This window comes from Heterocephalus glaber, unplaced genomic scaffold (assembly GCF_053883595.1).
Source record: "Heterocephalus glaber isolate CG9 unplaced genomic scaffold, H.glaber_assembly_v1.0 deba00001538, whole genome shotgun sequence".
NCBI lineage: Eukaryota > Metazoa > Chordata > Mammalia > Rodentia > Bathyergidae > Heterocephalus > Heterocephalus glaber.
In genome coordinates, this window is record NW_028258333.1 from 11921873 (window position 1) to 11941830 (window position 19958).

Below are 19958 nucleotides of genomic sequence, written 5' to 3' on the forward strand. Positions count from 1 at the left end.
CTAAGTATTTGGGCTACTGAAATATTTAGAGAATCAAAATATTTGCTGTATTATTCCATACATATGTAAAATACAATGAGTAAATTTTATTGCTAATATATAATTATATTTAAACTAAAATTAGAAGTTAATTAAGAAATATATACACATGCATATATATGTGTAATTTCTATCTTCTGTTTTGCTAATGAATATTAAGATACTATTTTTATTTTTTTTTCTCTCTAAAGTGATAAAAAATATTCTTGAGAGCTTTTAGAATTTCTCATGGTCCTTGATACTTTAAATTTTCCTAAAATTCTTCCCAGGGCAATTTTTTTATATTTCCTTTTTTGTTATTCTTTGAGCCTTTATTTATGAACTATTTATTTGTATTATGTCTTCAAATATTTCATATTCACTATTCATTTTCTGTACTTTGATTTTTTTCCTTGTCATTTGTCTTTCTCCATTTATTCTGCTTGAGATATAACAGTCATTTTTATTTTTAAGAATTTTTGTCATTTTGTACAACATCCGCAAATAATTTTAATTTATTTTCCAATTCATAACTTATTCTTCAGATACATTTTGGTATTTATGCCAGTTTTAAATATAATTTAATTACTATGTTTCCATATAAAGTTGTATTTGCAAAGGGATTCTTCCACCTCATGTCACATCAATAATATATTTTTCATAACATTATAATCAAATTCTCCACTGTAACATTTGTATATATAAGTATTATGTAAACAAGGTTTTTTTTTGTTATTGTTGTCATTATGGTCATCTTTGAATTTGTCTTTTTTTTTAAATTGTTACTTCTTCAGACATTATTTTAAAATGAGACTACATTAGAATGGAGAAACTCCAGGCTTCAACAAAAAAAATATCAGCTCATTCATAAATAAAATGCTGCAAACACTCTTAGAAGTCAGAATATCCCTCCAGCAGTCCAGCAGAAACAGGCTTGTGGGTTGGAAAAGGAAAAATGTCTGGAAGTTAAATGCCTAAGGTTAGTCAATAATCCACCTGTTTCCCGAACCTCTTGGACAAACCAACAAGTCAGACTTACTTAGGGAATACAATGTTTTGCTAATGCTATTGATTTATGCAATCCGGGAGCACACATTGATTTTCCCAGGGAGATAAATTATTTTATTCCAATTTGTTCTCTGAGAATTTTTTCTGTCTACCATCTGCTCCAGATTGAATCAACCACCCTTCCAGGGCAACAAAACTCCCAAATTCCCCACAATTTTTATTATAGTTTTCAGAATCCTGGGTATTTTGTGCTTAAGAGTTGATCTCCTTCTGGAGAGACTACAGTTTTGCCAATTTATCAACTACAGAAACATGAAAATTCCAAACTTACATTTTCACTATTATGCAAATGTGATATATGCACTGTGTGATAATTAGAATCATTCTCTTTATACATGTTCCTATTTCCTGTAAATGAAGGAATTGTAATCAGTTCTTTACGGCCACTTCTTGCATACATTTATCTTATTACCAAACATATTAAACACTCAACGTGTGTTATTTAATAAATGAATTTATTGAGAGAAAAACAGTATTAAAGCATCATTTATTTATGTTTACATAAAATACATTTTTAGTTAAATATTTTATTAGACATTTTATGTGGCTATTGATCATGATCTTCTCTGGAAAAGTAAGACATAAACTCTAATAAATGTTATGGATCTGGAAGACATTGCTGTGAGAGTTTTCATATTCTTTCCTTAAATATTATATAAATAATTAAATAACTATTGCATAAGTTCACATCCTCTAATGGGCAGTGGGCCAAATGAGATAAAGATATGTTTCTCACTCAATAAATGGAAAAATTAACATGAAATATTTACCAGAAACTTTTTCATATGCTAAGTACATTTTTGATTCAGATATTGCCATCTTTTCAGTGCAAATGTGTTGTATCAGGGAGGAGAATCCTAAAAACAAAAGCCCATTAAAAATAAATGTAGTGAGTTGAATTCTGTGTCAAAGGAAACAAATTTAACTGAAGATAACAAGAATAGCTGTCTAGGTGGGACCTTGCTATGAAGACATGACTATAAATATTTAGCTACAATCAGCACCACAGGGAGAAAAACTGTTTAAATATTTAGAAAAGCATGCATGAATCAAAAGTTAAGTGAAAAAGATGTAAAATTGTACATGATAGTTCCCCAAGCTCTTATCTGTTCTATTCCAGAGTATAGTGTTATGTTATTTGATAGTTATAGAACAAAATACTACATGGATAAGCGATGTAAATATAAATTCAGGTTTTAAAAATATCAACCACAAAAAGTCTGTGTTCAAAAACCTGGGAGGACATAATAGAATTTGACACAGAAATACTTTGTGAAAGAGGATTCTTTTACAAAATGTAGTGGTATATCTGATTCACATACTATTTGCTTAAAATATGTATAAGCCCTTGATAACTGTTTATGGCCAGTTTTGAGCTTTAAGAAATAGGAACTATTGCAATTGCAAAATTCCACTTGGAGATGGAAAACATAATATATATTGAAGTAGAATTTCATATCTAAAGGCATATTATTCTCTGTTTCTCTGGCATTGGGATTTACTCACATTTTAAATAAATGAAATGTGGAGGCAATGGGGCAGAAAAGCACATCCTGACATCAGACTATGGAATCTTTTCAATTTCATTCTGAAAGAGTATGATTTCAATGTTTCACATTATGGTTGTATTGCTTTGTTTGAAGGTTATAGACATCATAACCTTGCAATGTATACCCTTATAATGTGAGGTTGCCGAGCATTATAGACACTGTTTTTAATTCTGAAACTAGAAAAGCCCACAAAGACTCTATTTTTATGTATTTACCTTCTATTAAGGAGACACAAGTCATTCAATCAGAAAATAAATGTATCATATGTCAGTTAGCCAAGGGTTTAGACAGAAGAATTATTTAAGGTAAAGGGAAAAGAGAAGTATGAGGGCATATAGCATTATTTTAGAGGGTTTTGACAAAGCCCCTCAGCTAATGTTTCATAGGCTAGAGATGTAAGTACAGTAATGGAGTGACATCCTGGCAGAAAATTGCAGGGAGTGAGAGCAGTGAGAGGACACTTCAAAACAGAAATGCTGTTGGCGTGTTAAAAATATCATGAAGTTGTTATAGCTGGGACAAACAGAGGACGAAAGAGTACTACAAGAGAACAGCTCAGTGGAATGGCTGTTTGTCTGTGGGGGTGTGTGTACAGGTAATTTTCTAGCATCATGTGGGATCTGAAGAGACTATCAGAAGGGTTGCTTTGGGGATAGTAAGCAGAGAAGTGTGTATTATATGATTTGTATTCAAAATATAAATTAGCCTGCCTTCCAGAGGGAGAAGAATCAACTGGAGCAGCACAAGAGCAAGGTTATCAGATATTAGGCTGGAGGCATGGTCCTAGTGACTTTGTTTAAAACAGTAGGTTCAAGCTATGAGTAACTGTCAGACTCAGGAGATATTTCCAAGAAATAAAAAATCGGACTGGTGATAATATGGAGGAAAATAGAAATGAAAGTATTAAAACATTTTGGATAAAAATATATTATACCACAGCAAGTTCTCTACCTTGATTACATGATATAGTGTATTTCTAGTTGGTCTTTATGATTTTAATTAAATTCTGCTTCATGCAATGCAGTGCTACAACTTTGCTAACAACACTAATCCACTTACAGCAATGTATAAATCAGGAAAACTGCAAAGATATAATAATTGCTCTTATTGTTACTAGACTTATTACATAATGATAAATGTGAATAAGTACCCTAGTTAATATGTTATCAGAAGGCTCAAGGGACAAGAACTAAGGGGAAGAAAGGGAAAGATGATTAACTTTCATCATAAGTTTTCAAACTTCCATTTCCTTTCTCATGAACACATTTAGACATTCACAGGAATTTTACTTCAAATAAATATAAATAATTTCTTTTCTACAATGAAAACAAGTTCCTTATGTCTGTTTCTTTATTTTAAACTTGGTTATTCAATTTAAATCACTTTTTTTAGTATTGTAGTTTGTGCTCAGAAGTGTTCCTTGGCAATACAACTTGCTATAATCAGAATTTTGGGCTGTGGAAACAAAGCTAGTATCAAAATATATTGATTAAATAAGATGACAATATAAAGGCTCAGTTATGGCAGTTTTTTAAATAACATGAAATATTACAATATACTCAATTAGCACTCTTTGCAGACTTGAGCATATATATTCCACTTTCAGAATAGTTTTGCAAATTGTACACAAAAAAGGTGGAAGCTTTCTAATAACAAACCTTGCATATATAAATAATCTGTATTAGAATGTAATAAACCTTTGTTTATAGACAATTACTTCCCACTTCTTATAACAGATACATTCTATTTTAGTTGATACTAAAGAATTATTATACAACTCAAAAAAGAAATGCAAGTACTCAGCAAGACTAATACATATCTTTGTATTCACTAGGAAGTATTTCCTGATGATGTTATGGATATGTTATTTTTTCCCTCAAATTGGTGTACCTTATTTTGTTTACATATTTTTCATTTTGTTGAAAGCCATATAAATAAATATTGAATCTTACTACTAGAAACATTCTTTCCCCATAATAGCACTAAGGAGTAAAAAATCCCCACTTGCTTTTTTTATAAAGGAAGTAAATAAAATCAAAGTGAATGATATTTGTTATGGTTTGACTACACTTGTCCCTATGACAACTTGATGTTGACGGCAGTATTGAGAGGCGATATTTTTAATAAATGAGTAGTGATCAAGAGAAATTATTGCTTCTCTTCATGTAAGTCAGGGCTGAAGAGACTGGACCTGTTACTGTGAGCATATATGGTTTAAAGAAAGTCAGCATCCCCTTCCTCTGACAGACACACATGTGCATACATCGCTGTCTACCTCTTTCCACAGAATATGAGCCACATCAGAAGCATGGCAAGTGTAAGAACCATGTTCTTGGACCTCAAGGATTAAGAGCTATGTAAGCCTCTTTTTTTATGAATTATTCAGCTTCATATATTTTGTTATATCAACAGAAAGTGGACTTTCTTACAGTAATTTTATTTTAATTCATGAGCAGTTGATTTTCTTTTATACAAAAAATATTTTCTTTAGAAGTTATTATATTCAGTTAACTTGTACAAATATTGTAATGTAATTTTTGTTATTTTACCCCAAATTACATAAAAATATTTTAATTTCAATAGATTTGTAAGACTTCAGAGATTCCTAGAGCATTTTAAGTCTTTATTCTTGCTGAAAAAAATAGTACTAGTTTAATTGGACACTCATAAACCACTGGCTTCAGGAAGATTCGGTTATAACTGAAATAGGAAAAATTGAAAAATATTTATAATAAAAATGTAGATAAATTTTTAAAAATAGGAAATAAATTTGGAGAAATAAAAATAAAGTAATTAAATGCCAATCTCTTCACTTTAAACTGTTTGCATGAAAAAGTAATGGAGCATTTAACAAACTATTATACAGTTTGGTGTAATTGCTTTACCAGTGCAACCCTCATATGCCATAAGTACACTTGTATACAGAATAACTACAATACTGGCATAAGAGAGACATAAACTTTAAAGCTGGATTTTATGTGGCAGGGAAGATAAATCAAAGAAATTATGGAACTCGGGTAGAGTGTTTATTGTCTTTTCTTTTGGGAACTACCAGCTGTTACACAGATACAAATAGATTAGTTGAAAAATAGATTAAAATGTACAAATTATGTCTTTACAGTAAAATTAATGATCAGTTCATCCACCATAAAATATAATTTTAGAAAGGAAATATTGCATCATTAAAGTTAGCATTTATGCAACCCAAATGTGCAAAATAAAATGACAGTGGCCTTCTAAAAAGGATACTATCCTCTGGCAAAGTGTCTATGTTTTAAATTGAAGAATGGAAATATGATTTCACTCTTTTAAAGGTGGCATAGAGTGTTGCTAAATTCATTCATCTGGTAGTAAAGAATGATTTTAGTGGTCTTTAAAATCTTGAAACAGAGCACATTTTAGAGTTATTATTGTAAGATATATCAAAAGTATTCATTAAAGGATTGTAATTATATGGTAGACATTCTATAATATTTTAATCGTTAGATAGATTGCTATAATTATATACAGATGATTTAATTTATGAGATATTAAATTACATGAATGATTTTATAAAATTATGAATCTCAGTGAATTCAGAAGAATGAGACTTGAACCACTGTCCTATTTCAAAACTCAAAATCAGCTCTAGCGAATGATCAACAAGCTGGAGTTTTCAACAAGGAACACGTATCTATCACAAAGAATAGAAATTGTATAGCTACGTTTTCATGAATAGCAAATGAAGGTATGTCTTTTACTTCATATCAGTGTTTTAAATGCGGAGGACTCAAGAGCCAGATCTAGCTATAATTATCATCGCATCAGCATAGGGCCAAGTGTTTCTTTCCTTAGTTTTGAAAAGCTATGCTCACACTTACTTGTCCTCCTTCAAGTTCATGAGTCACATATAAGGAACATAAATCATGCTTTTATGTGGTTACATTCCTTTGTCTATTGTGGAGAATACAATTTAAGTCTAACATGTATTTGACTCAAGTAAAGGAGATTCAAATGAAAGGCAAGGATTATAATACAAAGTATGATTATACTTCGGTGTGCTGCTTGTCTATAAATGTTCTGTGTCTACAAATGTCTAGTATAAGATCACTTCCTTGGTTCAGGGTAAGATTTTCCTGCAAGAAATATGAGGAACCTGTCAGGCATGAAGTATAGATTTCTTCAGAATACATGCTAAAAAGTAGATATTTCACTGGAGGGATAGCCATCCCTCCATACTCATATAAGGATGCATAGTACATCTCAATTGTTTCATTGTTGACGAGCTATGACACAATATCTCCCTGCTATATATTGAGATAATAGTCTTAAGGCTTTATTTCTGCAATACCTCATCTCTTTTCAAAATAGACAATAAAAACTAACAAAAAAACACATGCAGTTAATACAGCAAAAAATTTTTACTAAAATCAATGAAGAGAAAATTAAAATTGAGTAACTTTAAACCAGAGATTCATGTGCATGCATCAATATACAATGCAAATGTTTACTGTCTTAATGAAAAGATGTGGCAAAATCTAATCTGATCTTTCTAATAACCAGTCAAAGTAAAAGAGAACACTGGGCTCTTATTTTTCTTATGTGATTATTAGTTTTTTATTTCTAATAAAACACATTATCACAGATTAAATGACCTGAAACAATACTCATCTATTAGCTCATAGCCTTGTAGGTCAAAAATCTGAGCGGGTTCAACTGGATTATATGCTTAGTGTAGTATACCTATGTAATCAGGTGCTGACCGTAATACACTCTTACTTAGAAACTCTGAACAATAAACAACTTCCAGAATTGAGTACACAGGTCAATGCCAAAACAGAGTTCTATGCAGCTGAATAACTGATGTTAGATATTTTTTGTTCTCAGTTCACCAAGTGTTTCTCTCTTCTATTAGTGATCACATAACCCTCTCTACAAAGCCAATAACCATGTGTTTAGCCTTCCACACAATTCAAATCTTTCTCAGTTCCCCTTCTGCTACCAACTAGAGGACATGCTATACTTTAAAAAAATCTCATGTGACTACATTGAGGCATTGTAGTTGTCCTATCATAAAGTCAACTGGTCATAGTTGTGGCCATATAAACTAACATATATGTCCATCAGATTTTCATTACTTGGATATTTCCATGAATTTTGTGGTTAAATTTCGGAAGGAAGAAGTTTATGAATATTGCTTACTTTATAATATATATAAAAAGGTCATAGACATGCATTAATTTAATATCATTTTATCACATCAGCTTTACATGTGTGAGAATGACCCTGAAAATTTGGGATAGATATCCAGTAGTCTGAATGTTTAATGACTTTTATTTTAGTTAAATAAGGTTTTGGTTGACTCTGCTAAGAATTTCATGTTATTAATTAATTGTATAAATTCTTTTTTGTATTCAGAAAAATATTTTGTTTTTCTAAATTAACTATACATCTCTGGCCACTTAGAGGTTTGTTTTATTCTTGCTTTTCACGTGTATTTTTATTTTGTTTGTTTTGTTTTTCCTCACCATGATTAGAATACCATGTTTTCTTCTAGAACATTTTATTTCCTCTGAATGGTTCTTCTCATGAATTCCATAATCATCTTTCAAGATATATCTTTACCAGTGATTTCCATTTTGCCATGTACTTCTATTCAAGCTTCATAATGCATGCCACTTTCTTGTACCTAAATTGCTTAATCTTTTTGTTTTCCTCCAGTATTCTTCAGCCCTAAAAGTCAAAACACACCCAGGCACCACAACATAAATTTCTAATTTACTCTTTCTTCCTTTTTGTCTTTCTTTTTTGGTTCTTTGTTTCTTGTTGCTTCCTATTGATTCTATCTAACATATAGATCCTAAATATCTACATTTTCAGTACTTGTATTAGAAATGAATCATCTCTTAACTTAAATTGTTCAAAAACTTTTTTCTGATTTTCTAGATTCCAGTTTAAGTTATGTCACTATTTTAAGGGTTACTGTGGAAAATGAACACTTCACTAACCCCAGTTACTATTAAGTTGTTAGAATGTCCATAGAGCTGATGCTCAGCATATAAAGGGATTGAATTCAGGACAACCTCCCTCAGATATCAAAAAGCGACTAAGAGCATCTGTCACTATTTTAGTAGTATACAAAATGTGTTAGTAATTATTGATTAAGATATTAGAGTGTTTATCTGACCATCTCAGAACACTTCCCTGAAGGAACAAAAAAAAAATTATTTCTATCCAACCCAATCAATCAGTTGTTTCTGTTTCACTGCAATAATCTGAAAAAATAATGCTTTTAGATTATTTCCAAGAAGACTGCATAGCATATGCTTCTATTTATTTGCAAAATATTTTGACTCAAACCACCTCTAAGTCATGCAGTCATTTACTCTAATGGGAACTCATCCCAATCCTGGGTCTCCAAAGGTTCAGTTTATGATTTTTTTTTCCAAAAGAATTGAGTCATATGTAAAGAATTAGACAAAATCATCGTCTGTCTGCCCTAAGGTTTAACATTTAGAAGAAAGCAGATTGTATTTGGGAAATTTCAAATTGTATTTCTGCTGAAAAGGTAAGACCTCTTTACCTTCTCATGTCCTTTTGTTCAGGAAAATGGAATACCACTCAATATTTCTGGCTAAAAATACAGCTAGCTTGCTCTGACCTCCTACATTCTGCTGTTATTATTTGTTAACCCTTCCTAGTCTCTGCAGATAGAACTCACTCATATCCCTGTAAGAGAGAAAGAGAGAGGTTAAGAGTTTATTCTTTAACTACTACAACTTTGATAGTATAAGTTCCTTCAGGAATAAAGAGACTAAACTTGGTAGAAATTGCTGGAGATGCTATAAATAAAACATTTTATGTCCAAGTGTTTTAAACTTCCAAATAATGAATAGTATGGCTAAATATAGAAATGTGTCTCACTTGAAAATATTTTTCAAAATAATATGTGGTATGATCATAAAATACGGTAAATGTAAAATTTTTAAAAATTACAGTAGAAGATTCATTACCATTATCTCCTCTTAAAATACTGTCCCATCACTTCAAACACTTAATCAGTCATTTACTAAAGCAGCTACCAAAGTCCCCTTTCGTGAGTGTCTTTTGGTTGCCCTGTCATGGCGTCTTCAAAATCCTAAATCAGTTCAAAATATTTACTTTCCATGGTCATTTTGCTTTTGGAGAACAGCTAGAAGTTCCACAGTGCCAGAGGCAGAGAAAAAGGTGGATGAAGACACAAGGAAATTTCCATTGCATAGCACTCAGGCAGTAGCAGCCATTGGATTTTTTAATAACATCTTATAAAAGCATAATGGTACACTTCCAGAATTTCTTAAGAAGTCACAAAAATGATAGAATAAGTGTATTCAAACAGAAGGGATATCTATTTTTTTCTTTCTTTTTAAATTTTTTTTGTTGTACCCAGGATCGAACCCTGGTCCTTGTGCTTGCAAGGCAGGCAGTGGAACCACTGAGCTAAATCCCCGGCCCAGAAGGGATATATTATAAGGATTATTAGAGGTAATGCGTCTTTTGCTATAATTTTTCTTTTTTTTAGATTTAAACATTCACTGTGTATCTTGATGACACTTCATACAGCATATTCCAAATGCTATGGCTAGTCACATATATTATTTTCTTATATTTATGTGTATATGATGTGTTTATATGAATGCATATGTCTGTATTTACACATAATTTACATATATATTATATATATATAATTTCAATGTCATTTCTAACTAGCAATTCTAAATCATTTGGTCCAGTATACTCAAGTTATATATTCAAAACTGATTATGAAAAGATAAACTTTTCAGAAAAAAATTAAAAGTAAATAACAATCGACAAATCAACAAGTGCTGAAAAAAATCACTTTATTTAATCTAGGCATAGTGGTACATGTCTGTAATACCAACACTCTGGGAAACTGAGGCAGTAGTATGACAAGATCGATCCCAGCCAGGGCAACTGAGGATTTAGAGAGACCATATCTCCAAATGTAATATGAAAAAGGGATTAGGCACATACCTCAGTGCAAAAGCACTGGGTTCTATTCCCAGTAATAAAAAAGTAAAAGTCAATGTATTTAATAATGTGAGGAAAGTTTATAGCCGTCGTGCTTTCCTAGCCCTGCAACCCACTCATTGGTTTGTCCATAGACTTGGACATAACAGCCTGTGTTCCCAGCATGGTACTTTTGCTCCTCAACCCAGTGGGACCAGCTTAGTTCTGGAAGACTGTTGTGTCCACTTTGAATGGACACTTAAAGGGCTGCAGCTAGCAACTTGCCTTTGTTTCACCTAATTTGAATGATTCTCTGAGGATACAAAAGGACGTGCTGATAGAAAAGTATTCTTCAACAATAGTCAATGGAAACTGAATGATCCCCTACTACCTGTGGCAAAAGGTGACTGTTGAAATAATAATAATAATAAAAGATATGCTGAATGCCTAAGAGGAAAAGCTAAGAAGGGAGATTGCTTGGAGAGTTAGATCCTCTCGACTAAGGAAGTAGGAAACCGCATAGTACCCTGGAAAGGACACAGAACAAAAAAAGACTCTGAAGGTTGGGGATTTAGCTCAGCGGTTTTGCCACTTGCTGCGCAAGCGGAAAGACCAGAGTTTGATCCCAGGTACTAAAAAAAAAAAGACCCTAAACATTCACCTATACCTGATCTTTAAGTTTAGTGCAAAGTAGAAATAAAAGCTTAACTATATTTCTAAATGTTCTGGCTAAGGGTTGAGCAACTATACCAGGGTATTTTTTAAATTTTTTTTTGTCTCAGATATTTCAAGAAGTCTCACACCAAACCCTTACTGACCATAGACCATAGAAACAGTTTTCAGAAATCACATGTGACAAAATTATAGTCTCTATACAAATTATAAAAGCTAATGGAAAAACAAACAAAAACTGATATCACAGATTACAGGATACGCCACAACCAAAAGATAATTAAGGGGAAAATTCTGACTGTACACATTAGCACATTTTAATACTCACAATGTCTTCTTTTACATCAACAACAACAAAATAAAGAAATAAAATCATTTTTACCAATTTAGATAAGAAAGTAACAGGAAGTCTTTCTGAAGAAATATGGACATACGATTTACTAGATAAAAGCTTTAAATTGACTTTTTCCTTAATGATATTAAGCAAAAGAAAGCATCTCCTCTTTAGAAAACTACTCATATGATTACCATATTATCTAGGAAATTCATTTGAATGGTGTTATGGTTTAGATGGAGAATGACCCCATGGCTGATGTGCACAGAAGACTTTATGGAAGTGATTGGATTGTGTGACTACTATACTTACTATGAATGCAGGTATCAGTGAGTTTGGAGACTGAGTGTGCTACTGGGAGTTGTGGAATTCTTTGAAGAGATAAGTAACTCAGTGCATGACCTGGAAGGTTATGTCTTGCTCCCTGATTCCTTCCTACCTTCTCTTGCTACTTCTGAGCATCATGCTGGGAGTAGCTTTCATCTGCTCAGACCTTTCTTTTGTGACATGTCATTATTTAAGAATGCTGAAAATAGACTGAAAGTTCTTAAACATGAACAAAAATAAAGCCCTCCTCCCTTAACTCATGTGCGTTGGGCATTATGTCTCACAAACCAGAAAACAACTGGGACAGATTTTTTCCACCAGAGAAGTGAGGATTTTGCTGCCACTGGATAACTAAGTGGTTTTGAAGCCTTTGGAATTGGCCACTAGGAGGAGTTTGGAAAGGTTTTAGAATTTTGGCGAGAGAAGCCATGAAATGCTGTAATCCAGGGAGTGATGTGGGATTCTGTTTAGAGCTCAGAGTACTAGAATGCTTATAAAAATGCAGATGGTAAGATCAGGCCAGGAAGTTTCAATCCTTGGGAACAAGGAGTCTGCTGGCAGTTGCATCAAAGATCATGCATATTGTGCCTTGGCAGAAAATGTGCCTTCATTTTGTTCATGTCCTGTGCCTCACATTAAAGGCAGATGACTAAACAGGCCAAAGTTCAGACTGTGGAGTAGATACTGTTCCAAGGTTTAAGACAGTTGTACTTTGAGAATCAAGAACAAATGACACAACTCAGTGATTTTAAAATTTTGAATTTCACTGGAAAAGAAACTCCTGTAAATTTGGGGCCCAAAAATTTTGTCCCAGGAGAGTTTGATTGCTGAAAAAAATTCATTAAAAAGCAGACAAATCATTGTCATCAGGACAATATGAAGGTTGCCTTGAGGAAATGCTGGAATGAACAAGATACCATCTTTCATAGGCTGAAAGTTTCTAAAGTAAAAGACTTTGATTTGAGAAGAGAACCCCCAGGTTCTTTGGCCAAAAATAGCTGCCTAGTGAATTGGTTCCTCAGGATTCTTTTCATAGTACTCAGCCATTTAGACACTCAGAGATCTCTTCAACCATGATCCAAGAGGCCCTGGCTCCTGCTTGAGTTGAGAAAAGACCTTGGCATAATTCACACAGAGCTCTCTTCATGAACATGCAAATTAAGAGTTGTGTGTTCAGGGATGTTGCCACTCACATTTCAGAAGGACTGAGACTTTTGGCATTGTGTTCCTAATAGAGTAGTATAGGAAGCTGTGACATTGAAGCTTAAAGCAGAGTGGGGACCTCAGGAAGTTGGAGAAACCAAGAACTTGGAATGTCCTCTGAGAAGTGCTATGAGGAGTGAGCAAAGCCACCCCAAGAGAGAAGCCACTGGGGCCACAATTTGCAATCTGTGTGTGTGAAATGGCAGGGGCGGGGGGGGGAGGTGCTGCCCAAACTGTCCAGAGTTCATATCTCAAATGTGAAATATGGAACTATGGGAGTTAAGTTTGCTCTGCTGGGATTCAGTCTTGCTTTTTTCTCATTTGAATTCTATTCCCCTATTATTCCTTTTTGGAATGTTTACAATATGCTACTGTATGTTGTGAGCATTTAATTTAATTTTTTATTCCTACAGGGGCTCGCAATAAAACTTTGCCCTTGTAGGGATAGGGCCCCATAGGCAGGGAAAGGAATTTTAGATGGGTGGCAGAACAGGCTTAAACAACTGTGAAAAGCTGACAGTCTGTGGTCACACTTCCTCTTTATGCTGTACCCTGCAAAGCTTGGTTTGCTAAGATCAAAACGGAAAAAAAGGAAATTTGACTCTAAAGGTGTGAAAGCCCCCAGGACCCTTCCCTAGTAAGGAGCCATATCAACCAACTAGCCAGTCAAGTAGGGGCGCCCGCACCCGGAGACAGGGTGGGCCCTCGGCCACTATAAATGGACCCCTTGAGCCCCCCTTCCAATGTGGCTCTGTTTCAGGCACCCCTGTGTGTCTTGCTGAGAGAAGGCAGCTGTACTCTTGCATGCTTGCTGAATAAAAGTAACTTTGCTTCTATGCTTTGGATCTCTAACTGATTCTTCTACAACCTTCGTCATCACCTCGTGTCACTTCGTGACACTTTGAGCCTCAGAGCAGCCTTTGAAATTGGACTTTTCACTAGTGCTGGAGCTGATACAACTTTAGTAACTCTTTGAAATGGACTTAATGCATTTTGCATAAAGAAATCCACACTAATCTTTTGGGGTCAGGGATGGAATGTTATGTTTTTGATGGAGAATTTCCTCCAAAGGACTCATGTTTTCAGAGGCAGAGTTTTATGAAGGTGATTTGATCATGGGGGTCTATAGTCATTTGCCAAGTACGTTGTTGGGAGATGGAGCCTGATCAGAAGAGGCAGGTGACTGGGAGAGTGAAAATTTTGTACTGTTTTTTATGCGATAAAGGTAGAGATGTGGTTACAGTAACATCATCTATTCAGAAAAATTTGAGTATAATTAAGTAAGATTTTACCACAAGTAGCTAAATAAAAATAGCAGATGATGTTTATAGGAAGAAAAAATAAATATCAGAACAATTAAATTTAATAAGGATTGCAAAGGTATATTTACAATAGTATAAAAATGTCATGTTAAAAATATAATTAATGAAAACTTCTGTACTCTTACCCTAAGAAAGGAAAAATAAAATACATTACATTTAAGAATACCTAAGTGAATGCCCAAATAAATGAAAAATGTATCATGTAAACATATTAAAAGTTTTTATATTTTAAATATGAGCAATATACAGAAATTAAAATTTGTGCAATCTTAAAATCTCAGCAATTTTATGTGTGTGTGTGTGTGTGTGTGTGTCTGTGTGTGTATGTTTGTATGAATGGATGAGCTGGTTCTTATTCTCATGATAGTTTCAAAGGCAAAAACTGTCATGGCAATGCCAAATAAATATGAAATAGAAAATATTGTAGTACCAAATATCAAGCAGAATTGAAAGTTCATAAATTGATCTATATACACATAGTTAACTGATTTATAACAATGACAACAAACATTCTATGATATTGGAAAAATAAGTTTTTCTAAAATATGTTGTTTAGGGCCTATAGAATACAAATATCCAAAAACAAATATGCTACTTGCTCAATGATTCTACTCCTGGATATACATCAAAGAGAAATAAAAAAAATACTTGATTATACATACACACACAGTACACATGTACATATATACTATGTTGCAAATTATTCATAGCAGCTTCATTTATAATAAAAATAATCTAAAATGCTTATTTATAATACACAAATGAATAGTTATGTTTAAAGAATGTGATATTAAACATGAACAATAATAACCTACAACTACATAGAAAAATGTTAATGAATCTCATAAGAATACTGTTGAGGGAAAAAAATTCAAACACGTGTTCCTGACTATGATTTTAGTCACATAAAGTACGTACAAAGGAGAGAAAATCAGAGAGGACTGTTAAGAGATCAGGTTATGCATGGAAGGTAACATGTAGAAGGCAATCTATCCTGTTTAATCCGGATTGTCTCTTAAGTGACTCCTGGAGAAGTGACTAGCTTGTAAGGGCACTGAGCTCTTCAGTGGGTGAGCTCCTACATGAATTGATGGGTTCACAGCTGAATGAGCTATCCGCATGTGGGGCCAAGAAGGAAGAAGTGATCATGGCAGGTGTGGCTTTGCCAGTTATGTCCTAGTCCTGGCTCCTTCTTTGGCTCTTTTCAGTATGTCTGTTTTCTACTGCCATGAGGTGAACAGCTTTCCTGCGCTATCTCCATCCACTGTAATAACTAGCTATGGCTAAAACCTCTGAAAATGGGAGCCAAAATAAAACTCTCCGTTAAAATTACCTGTGCCAAGTATTTTCTCTCAGCAACTGGAAGATGGAATAACATATAGCAGGGGCTGAAGTCTTTATTGTGTTAAGTTCTGTTTCATGACCTTGATGTAAGTCTCCCAGATGTATTCAGTGTGGTAACCTTCATCAGCCCCTGCATTAATGTTATGTGTATGTATTTGTATGTATGTTATACTTCTTAAAAGGCTACAAAAATAAAAATGAACAGATTTTCTTTTATATTTTCAAATCTTTAAGACTTACTCATTGCCATATGAAGAAACCCATTTTAAATATATAAGTAGAGAGATAGATATAGATACAGAGATATTTATATATATAGACATAGATTTCCCCACACCCTAAAATGAATGTAAGCACCATGTACTCCAAACATGCACTATGGACTAATCATAAAAAGAATATATATTTCACTTTATAAATCATATTATGTTATATTATTATACTAGAATATGTAAATTGTATATATATATATATATATATATATATATGGTTATATTTATCAACTGGGGAGATTTTGTCAACAAAAGTAAATATGACTGTTTAATTTTTTTGCTTTCGGTACCACAAGGAAAGGGTGATGGATATTATATTTTTGAACAGAAATAAAAAATGTAAGTAAGAATCTTGCAATATATGTAACACTGCTCCAAAAAATACTTTACCCAAAATGTCAGTGACATCAAAGTTGAGAAATCATCCCCAGAACGGCATGCTCTTCACTAAATGCATGTTTGGGAACACACTGAAACTTTTCTTGCCCCTACAGTGCTTCTTACAGTAATTCCCGAGACAGTCTTTTGACATCCAGTGGTTGCCATGTGCTTTTTGCCATATGCTTCTTGGTAAAATCTTGCCTCTCATCAGCTTTTAATTCCCAGAATGTTAATTAACCTTCACAAGTGCAAGTTAATTGTAAATATGCACTAATAACATATTTTCCTTCTTTCTCTGACCTATCTGCAAAAGCTGAGATTTCATCATCATAGGAAAGTCAGATTAAGGAGTAAAATAAGAAAAAAATTTGTTCAAAGCAAGATAAACAGATATTGAGGTTTTTATCATCCAGTCATTAACCAAGTAAATGGCCAATTCTTCTTAAACTGTTATCATTCTTACTGCTCTTTTTCCACCCTTAAGAGCAAAACAAAAAAAAAAGAAAAAAATGAGTAAAGATTTTCCTTAATCTTGCAAATGTAATTCTTGAGAAGTTTGCTCATCCAAGAAATTCAAAGTGTCAGAGAAAATTGTCCCAAAAAGGGAAAGGAGTATTTAAGTCAAAACGAGGCACTTCCTCTATCAGTTTTAAGTACTGCAAATATCTTCCTGGTCAAAAACTATGTACATCTCAAAAAATCCCACTCTCCTTCACATGTCCTCTGATTGTTTTCTACACAGCTTCTCAAGAGTATGCAGTGTTATTATAAATTGTACAAGGGCTTTAGTTGTACTTAATATTAATAAATCCAAGAAACCAGAGATTACTACCAATCACTTTTCATCACTTCATGAATTTCTGCAGATGATTCAATGAAAAGAGGAAACTTCCAAAATAAGACCAAGTACAAATTCATTATTTCTTATGGAACTATTCCAAAATTCAATTTCAAAATCTCTTGTGTAAGTCAATTAGTAACATACTAGAATTTGAGAGTAAGCCGAAAGTCCATGAAACAGGCTACATCAGTAAAGGGACTATAGAGAGAAAAAGGAGCAAATAATCATTCTCTAAGAGTTTTCACTTGTGTATGCTGCCCACCTCACTACCTAAAATCTGAAAACAGGAACAAGCAGGACATGTATTTGCGTCGATAACCTCAGGCTATTGTCGTGAATTGTGGTCATTGAGATTATTATGTAATTTTTCTAGTGCAGTTAATTTTGAGTGTTTTTATAATCTGATTATGCTAAGTGATTTTTACAAATGGTTACAAATGATGAGGGATGTCCAGGCTGTGGCATGAGGTATGATACTTGTACCTATGTTGCTGAGCCTGGGAAAGAAAAGGCTTTCTAAGTTGACTCCAGCTGGACACAGAAGAGCTTGGTGGGGAGTATGAGGCAACCACTGGGCTAGAATACGATGTGGACTTTTCAGGGAGACAGAGCTGAAACATGGGAGGACCTGAAGGAACGATTCCAAATGGAGGATGGCATTGTTATGAACACTAGGTTTCTCCACAATATTTCTAACAAGATTTCCAGTTTGCCTCTAACGTTGGAAACACTTTATTGAGTCAACATGAAATTCCAAGATGTTCCTCAGTGTTCCAAAAGCAATCACAAACACTTATAGAAACGGAGTGGTAATTCACTAAGTGGTGATTCAGAAGAAGATATGTAAGCCACCTGTAAAATTTTACCTGTATTGTCTTACCAAGGACAATCAAAATTGTTTGCCTAAGGGCCAGGGATTTAGCTCAGTGGTTCCGCCCCCTGCTTCGCAAGCACAAGGTCCTGAGTTTGATCCTTGGTACCAAAAAAGAAAAAAAAAATTGTTTGCCTGACACCAATACATCTAAGCAAAATGTTTGACTATCTTAATTAATTCAGTTCCTCCATCCATATACTGACGATATCCAGAGACAGAGGAATGAATTGAAAACATTTGACACAAGAAACCAGAAGTAATATTACCAAAAGAAATTGCTGCACAGATTCTATGTCTATGTTAAATATCTTGGGACAAATAAACATGACCCCATTCATATGTGCCTTTATAGAAGATGAGAGAACAATGGGCTTATTTATTATTTGTAAAGATCACCTTGAAGTTGTTGAAGAATCTTAATGGAAGACTTGGCAAATACCCCTTAACTGTAAAAAGTTGATTTTTGTGTTTGTCAAGATTTGTTTGGTAAGTGTTATCACCAAGCTCTGGGAGATGTCACATACAGTTCTCTGAAATAATTTTTTCTGGATTAACTTTCTGTTCATGGTGTCTCTTAGAGAATAGGGTGTCATGAGTGTAGGGAGTGGCAAGAACGGTGACCACAGTTAACTCCTGGACACTGGTAAGACTCACCTGTGACTAGATGAGGTCAGAGAAGAGAACACTGCCAAGCTCATGTAGTTATTCTCCATTTTTCTCTAACTTTCTAGGCAGGCAATCTGTTTAACATGTTCCTGCTGGCTTGAATTGCTGGTCCCATCTGGGGCTCAATCCCTAGTATGAGAAATAAAACCAGAAAAGGGGCATTTCCTCATTTCTCTATCAATTGCTTTTTTCTTTAAGAAAAATCCATGAAACGTGATGTTTTTACTTCCAATTTATTTAGTGCTTATGAATGTGACAAAGTCCTCCCCTTCTCACTGTCAATAGACAGACTTTCTAGAATGAGGTAATATAAATACACCTGCTTATTTAACACTTCCATTATTGTAAACTACAATGCCTATCCAAGGATGAAGCTAAGGACTTATTCACTGAGTCATGCCTAGCCTGGAAGCTATACCTGGTGCCATATATTTTCTATAGTAACTGATCTGTGAAGCCTTTCTATGTGAGGCAGTATATTTGTTGTTTTGTTTTGTTTTTGTTTTTGTGAGTTTCATCTAATTGTAAGAAAAAAAAGGTGAGTGTTTTAGGGAAGGCTTAATTGATATAAACCTATAGCATATGTTCTGAGAATGGAATGTGTTTTATGAACTACACTGAGTGTAGTTGATTTTGATGTACTTGATTTTTCTTTCCTTCTCAGTATCTTTGTTTTCCTCTAGAAAAGGTGCTATCTCGTGTGCTTATTTCAAAAGGCAATCTATCTTCTTTTCTAATTAAAGTGGGAGTTGATTTTATCATCTGAACTAATTACCATCATCCCTGGGATATGGACCAATTTATTCTAGCCACCTTGTGATTTTTCTAGTCCTCATTGTTCAATTTTTCATTTTTGTCCAGCTGGAACCAGTCCTGTGCTGTTTCTTGGGACCTTGGCTTATGGAGAAAGGAACATTTTACTGGAGAAGGACTATTGGCAGGGTGAACTCCACCTGTAATATGGCCAGTTCACTAAGGCCACAAACTAGCATTCTTTGTCCAAATGTAACTAAAGATAATCTTATTGTGGATGAAAAAAAATCCAGTACTGAATGATTTTCACTTTACATAAGATTCAACAATGCAGGTATATCAAT

The 19958-nt window shown here is 33.7% G+C and overlaps 1 long non-coding RNA gene across 1 annotated transcript in view; it reads left to right on the forward strand.

Moving 5' to 3' along the window:
- Positions 1-3139: 3139 nt before the first annotated feature.
- Positions 3140-19958, forward strand: part of LOC147824482 (uncharacterized) — a 62542-nt gene continuing 45723 nt past the window's right edge. The window contains exons 1-2 of the long non-coding RNA XR_015442304.1: positions 3140-3231; positions 4924-4993. This is a non-coding gene — a long non-coding RNA (uncharacterized LOC147824482). The remainder of the gene's footprint in view (positions 3232-4923; positions 4994-19958) is intronic.